Source organism: Odocoileus virginianus, chromosome 20, assembly GCF_023699985.2.
Source record: "Odocoileus virginianus isolate 20LAN1187 ecotype Illinois chromosome 20, Ovbor_1.2, whole genome shotgun sequence".
Classification (NCBI taxonomy): domain Eukaryota; kingdom Metazoa; phylum Chordata; class Mammalia; order Artiodactyla; family Cervidae; genus Odocoileus; species Odocoileus virginianus.
Window position 1 is genome coordinate 45,835,975 of NC_069693.1, and position 7,305 is coordinate 45,843,279.

Here is a 7,305-nt window from a genome sequence, read left to right on the forward strand (position 1 = left end):
CGCCTGGATTGTGGGAGACCTGGGTTCGATCCCTGGATTGGGAAGATGCCCTGGAGAAGGGAAAGGCCACCCACTCCAGTATTCTGGCTTGGAGAATTTCATAGACTGTATAGTCCATGGGGTCGCAAGAGCTGGACACGACTGAACAACTTTCACTTTTACTTTAGTTATATTACTCAAGGGAAGAGGAACAGAGACAGAGAGAAGAGAAACAAACTATGAATATTAGGAATTAAAGATAGGATATCATCACAGATCCTATAGACATTAAAATAAAACAAAGGAATATTATAAACAACTTTGTGCCAATAAATTTGACACACAGAGAAAATGGACAAACCCCTTGAAAAACACAAATTACTGAAACTGATACAAGAAGAAAACAGTAACTCTGAAGAGATGTACATCTGATTTTTTTAAATGAATTCATGACTGAACCCCTCGCCACATGGCAAAAACTGGAGGCTGGGGCTTCCCTGGTGACTCAGTGGTGAAGTATCCGCCTGCCAATGTAGAGGACACGGGTTTGATCCTTGGTCTGAGAAGATCCCACATGCCACAAAGTAACTCGGCCTTTGTGCCACAACTATTGAATCTGTGCTCTAGAGCCTAGGAGCCGCAACTACTGAGGCCACATGCTGCAACTACCAAAGCCTGTGTGCTCTAGAGTCTGTGCTCTGCAACAAGAGAAGCCACAATGAGAAGCCCGTGAACCATAACTGGAGAGTAGCACCCCATTTGCCACAACTGGAGAAAAAAGCCCGAGAAGCAACCAAGACCAATGCAGCCAAAAAACAATAAATAAAACTTTTTTTTTTTTTCTTAATTGGAGGCTGTTTGGAGCTAGGAAGGTGAGTCATTGGGTTTTGCTGAGGAAGGCACAGGGGAAGGGTTGATACACACAGTGACGGCGGTGTGAGCCCAGTGACTGACTTTCCCCTTGCATCTGCCATGGGCACCACCTGGGGATTCACACACCACCACTCGCCCTCACGGCAACCTGGGTTCACAATGAGAAGGTAAGAGGCTCAGAGAGATTTCATTTCTTGTGAAAATCACACAGCGTGGGCAGAGCTCTCCCGGTGCCCATGGCAAGGAGGCCACGTGGAGCTGCCGAAGCGGGGCTCCTGCATCTTTCCTTTTCACCTTCAACTTCCAGACCAAGGACAGTGGCCCCTCCGACAGCGACATCCCTTCTTGCTCTCTGGACTTTGTGTCCTGTCAATTCTTTGGTAGCACGTGCCCCTGGAGGTGAGGGACTCCGTTTTATTACTGCATTAGTAATAAAGCAGAAACATAAATACCCTACACACGTATGGTAACCCTATCATTTATCCACCAGACCAAGACTCCTGGAGAGTGAAAGGGGCACCACTGGTGGTCACCTCAGGACAATGGGCACAGACCAGGACCCGCCTGAGCAGGAGGTGTGACAGGGCCTTGCTCTCCAAGGATCCGACATGACACAATAACCACGGCAGTGACAGCCGTGTCACTGCTGTCACTGAGCTTCTGGCCATCAGCCCTGTGCCCGCCCACCACCTGGGGAGCAGGTGGACGGTGTCATTCCCACTCCAGGCCTTACAGGGCTTTCCCTTGAAAGCGACTCCATCTCATACAGTTTCTTGGGAAATCTGAATTGCAAACATGAATCTGTAGCTGCCACATCCTTGCTGCCCTTTCTCCTTAGATGCCAGGACCCCAAGTTGATCGAGTATTGACCCGCCACTTCTGCCTCCACAGTCTCTCACTTTCTTGTTTCCTCAAAACCCTTTCAGAAGCAGATGGGGTGCAGGTCATAAACATGGTTTCTAAAGGAACCAACCTGGGTGCACAGGTGGCCCTTGTGCCCCACTGCCCAGCCCTGCCCAGCACTGAGGCTCCTGCAAAGTGCCTTCCCAGGTGGGTCCCCCCGGTGCCCTTCTCTCTCAAGTCAATACAGTGCCTGGAGCCAGGAAGAGACTCCTCTCCATTGTGGGGGGCTGGTGGGTGCATCAGGGGCAGTAAACAGAGCTCCAGCCTTGCAGGCTGCACTCAGGATCCCCACACCCTCCACTGGAGGCCCTCTGCTGAGCCCAGGCTCTGTCAGCTAAATGATCCTGGGCGTCCAGGGCCGTGAGCCATCCAGGGGACCCCACTGCTCCTCCCAGCCCCCAACTCTGGGCCCTTTCTGCTGGCACCACCTTTCCCTGATCCCCCCGTGGAAAGCCAAGACTTCATGGAGGGAGACCTTCGCTTTCATGACAAATCTAGAGCCTCTTCTACCCACTCCAGAAATAGGCCCCAGTCCTCTTGTGTCATCCTGCCTGGACCCTGTGAGCTGGGGACGTGCCTGTGCCCTGGGCAGCACCCAGGTATGGACACCACAGCCTCCACCCCTGTGGAGTGGGGCTGTCTGCGGCCTCCTGCACAGTGAAGGATGGGAGGCCTGCAGACCCAGGCCCACCACCCTGGCCGGCAAGTGGTATCTGAGTGGGTCAGTGCAGCCAGGACCTGAGGGCTACTCAGGAGGCCCCAGCCCTGGCCTCCTCACCCTACCTCGAGTGTCTGCTATGTTGTTGTTGTTGGTAATTCCTCGCCAGGTGGACCCTGGCGCGCTGTGGGGCTTCATTAAGCTCAGCCAGCTGTCATGGAGCTCAGGGGACGTGACGCGTGGCAGAGCCAGCCTCAGGCAGGGGGGAGGAGCTGAGGAGGAGGGGAGCCCTGAGCCCCTGGGGAGAGGCCCCAGGACGCTCGCTGGAGGGCAGCCACCAGGGAGGGCTCAGTGTGGGTGTATGTGTGGGCGTTGTGTGTGCGTGTGTGCGTGCTGTATGTGTCTGTGGTGTCTGCATGTGTATTTGTGTGTGTGGTGGGCGGTGTATGCATGAGCCTGTCCATGAGTCCTGCTCCAGGTAGGACCAGGCTGGGTCAGCATTTCCCACTCATTTCTCAGAACACGCCTCATAGTCTTCTGAGAACGGTCACAGATTCCCCACAGCTGGTCAGTGAGTGTGTGGAGCACCGGGTGGAGCACAGCTGAGCCAGTCTGTTCCTCCAGGACATGTTGGAGCCCCTTTTGTGGTCAAGAGCTTCGTGTGGTCCCCTGCTCACTGTGTATGTAGGAGGGGCTGGTGCACAGTAGCCTGTGTTGCCTCCTGTCCCATTGCTGTGAGATAAGCTGTCTCCTCAGATGTATGAAGAACCCTGACAAGTCAGTAGGAAGAGAGGCAACAGAACAGACAGACTCTACCCACAGAAGATCTGCAAATGGGCGACACTCAAACAGAAGCCTTGGGGATGCCGCCATGCCCACCAAGATAGCTCTAGTTAGCCCCAAGGTTGCTCACCCTCTTGCCACCACTCAGCAAAACCCAGGTATCACCTGCCAGTGGTGAACACAAATGTGCCCAGGACAGTCTTCACTTCTCTTCTACCCTGCACCCCCACCCCATTTCCCGTTTTAGCCACTATGACAAGAATACGGCAGGCTGGGGGCCTCAAACAACCACCACGGAGGTCCCCCAGTTCTGTAGGCTGGAAGTCCAAGGTCAAGATGCCCACATACTCGGGGTCTGGTGAGAGCCCCTTCCCAGCTTGCGGACAGTACCCTCCCACGGTGCCCTCACTTGCAAGAAGTGGAGAGGGAGCCATATGGGGCTCCACCCCCATGACCTCATCACCCCAGAGGCCCCCCTTAATGCCATCACACCAGGGGTTGGGTCTCAACACATGAATCTGGGAAGACAGTGTTCAGTCTCTGGCAGCACATTCTCCACCTGCACAGCCAGATTCAGCCCCTGCCTTGGCTGGGCTGAGGGCCACTCTGACAGACATCTACCAAGGGCAGGGGGACAGCGGGAAAGGAATGGCTCCTCCCTCTGATTGCACACTTATCTCAGCTGTTGGAACAGAGCACCCAGGAAATGAATCCAGATTCCAATCTCTGACCAGAAGGAAGAGAACAAATGGAGACACTCATGTGTCTCCTGACAAAACCTGTAGTTTTCTAAACATTTTTGCCAACAAAATTCCACTGGACTCTAAGCACCCCCTAGCATGGTGAGCAGAGTTCTCACTACCTGCCCAGGTCACAGTGTCAAGAGCAGGTAAGACTATGTGAATGGAGAGAAAAGTGGATCCCTGCCAATGCTGATGGTTTTGGAAACCTTTTGAGACAATAGGGAAAAGTGTCCTCCCAAATGGAAGCCCACACATGGGCTGGGTCCTACGTGGGCTGATTCAGCAGAGTCCCCATTCCCCCTCTGCCTTGTCCCCACACACATCTGCACATCTCACCAGCACAGTCATCGGCACCTTGTGCTCAGGCTCTTTTCAAGGATGCCTGTTTGGCCCGTCAAGCAGCCTTGACAGGGAAATCGCCCCTCCAAGTGGAGGGCAGGGTGATTTGTTCTCTGAGGTAAGAACAGGCCCATTTGCCTACAGCCTACATGATACTCTCAGGTTTCCTCGGCTCACCGTTCCTCAGGCACCCTGCATGCACAACACCTACCTGGACCACATCCGGGGAGGGAAATCAGGGCCATGAGGAAACTCGAGCTCCCACCATGCTGTGGATGACACAGCCCTCTGGTTCTGGTCCAGGATGCTAGTGTCCTGCCAGGATCTTCGAAACCAGGGTGGAGTAACTGATGACCCTCGGACTCATTGCAGGTCCCCACGGTGGTTGGGGCTGGTCTGAGAAGCCCTGGCGATCAGGGCATCACATGCAGACATGGGGTGACTCACATAGACAGAAAGGTGGTGGTCCTCCCAGGACCTCCCTGAAAAGCCAGAAGCACGTTTCCCAGGAATCTCCTTCTGCGGGGTCTCATGCCCATTTCTGAACCTGCCGTCGAAGACGTCCATCCGGAGGGCCCGTGAGCCCCGCGGGACAAGGCAGCAGCTCGCACTCCAGCCCGTGAAAGTCCTCTTTGTTGGCTCTGCCACCTCACTTCACCACTGTGTCCTGGCAGCCAGACCTTCCCTCTTGAGGGAGCCTCAAGCAGCCCCCGGAACGTCATGAAGCCAGTGGCCCGGCCCCAAGAAGGCGGGAACCCCCAGGCCATTTCTGCTTTCTGGAGACAGAAGGCGTCTAACTCGGGGGACCATCTCCCCAGGGAAGCAGTCAGCCCTGACTCAGGTACTGCCCCTGCGCTGAGGAGCCGCTGGGGCTGGGCGCCCCTGCCAGCAGGGCCTGATCTTCCTGTCCCTGTCTTTCCAGCTGTCACCAGCCGGCAGCACTAGAGCCCTCCTCCGTGGCCCCCTTGCCAGGACGCGCCCTGCACCACCGTGGACATCCCTGTCAGGCAGCACTGGCACAGCAGCTGGACCCCCAGTAGCCTCCCGGAGTCCATCTGAGCCCTTCCCCCACGAAGCTCCTGTGGGGGAAGGAGTAGGGTGAGGTGAGGAGTGGCTGAAGGACCAGCCCCTCACGTGGCCCAGACCAGCGAGGCCAGTCCCTCTGGGTCCTGACCTTGCTCTGGCCACTGGCCTCACCTGCCTCGACAACCTGAGGAGATGGGCTCCATCAGACCCGTCAGCCAATGGCAGCCAGCCCAACTTCCGGTCGGCTTAAGCTCCTCCACCATGTAGATGATTGACATGTGCTGGACCCAATGAGCATCAGAAGGCACTGCGCCTGCGCAGGAGTTGCCTTCACACCTTGCTGGAAATTGTTGCGCAGGTGGAGGAGGGAAATCCAGAGCAAGCAGCCATGTGGCCACAGATCTGCCTCTGGAGGGCCCTCCCTTGTACTCTAGCAAGATGCCTGCACTGTGTTGGGAAGGAAGGCCTGCAGGCGGGGTTGGAAGGCAGGACGTTTGGGACATCGGGGTCCACCGGGGGTGCTAGTGGGACCCCAGGTGGCGAGAGGAAGGAAGAGTCAGGTGGGGAAAAGGACCCAGAACCCAGAGACCCTCAGCACTGGTACCCTGGCTGTCTGGAGACCCAGAGCCAGGCCCCAGTTCCTTTAACCGCCGGGGTGTGAGCTGCCTGCATAATGGTGGGCGGGGGTCTGAGCATTCTTCCGACACGTGGCAGGGGTACCATCGAGACTGTCTTCTCCTCCACGGTCAGCCCTTTGGCTGGAGGAACAGGTCATGAGCCCCATCTTCAGTGACCCCGTTCACTGGCCATTCTGCCCTTGGCTCTGGAGCTCCCTTCCTCCACTGGATCAGTCTTCTCTGGAGGTCTCCTGGAGAGTTATGGACAAGGGACGCCTTGGGGGCTGCCTGACTGTGCTGGTCATTTGCTTTTGTTGTGGCACTAGCGGTAAAGAACCCACCTGCCAATGCAGGAGACGTAAGAGATCCCTGGTTGGGAAGATGCCCTGGAGAAGGGCATGGCAACCCTCTCCAGGTTTCTTGCCTGGAGAATCCCATGGAGAGAGGAGTCTGATGGGCTATAGTCCATAGGGTCACAAAGAGTCAGACACGACTGAAACGACAGCACACACACACGTGTTGCTTTTGGCATATAAGTGTTCTCCATTTGTCATTACATTTTTTAACAAGAAGGATACTTTCTTCAGACTCTGCCCTCCCTCCAAGCCTGGATTTCTGGTCAGTGATGGCCTTGGAGCATTATTTGGGGAAGAGAGGCCTCCTCAGCCACCCTCTATGGGATTTCCACCTTGGCCCCCAGGTCTCTGGGGACAGAGGTTCCAGATGTCCCCTCCACAGCCTGTCCTGCTGATGACTCTGAGCAGTTCAGTCTCACACACTGCTAGGCCCTGGGGAGACAGCCTCGTGGACTCTTGGCCTGGGACTCAGCCCCCACCTGGCAAACAGCTGTGGCCCTGCTTGGAATGCATGAAGCAGGGGAGGGATTCATCAGATTCCTGAGACAGCCCATCACAGCTGGCTGCTTCCTAGGTGGGGTGTACAGATATAAGGGCACCCTTGCCCTCCTCACCTGCCCCCACTGGCCAATGCCTTCGATCTCTCCAAGTGCGTCCTCCCAGACCCACATGCTCCCTGAGAGCCTCAGCCAGGCCCCCTCTCTGCTCCACCAACAAATCTGCTCTGAAGGGAAGGCCCTGGACTCGGGCCACAGGCCATCACAATCCCTGAGGCTTGGTGTAAACTCAGAGCCCTGAGATTCACCAACCTGGGTGGGGTGGGGCCAGTGAATCTGCATTTCACCACGCTGGGTGGCTCTGAGGATCACAAACTCAGAGAGGCTGGGGGCAGCGCTGAACAAATACACTTCTGGCACATCCTTGGTGGGCACCTGATTCAGGAGAAACAGGCTCACTAGGTGGCCAGCAAGAGGTGGGGTGGGCTTTGGGGAGCCAGAGAGGCAGGGAAGGACCAGGTGCATCCTGGG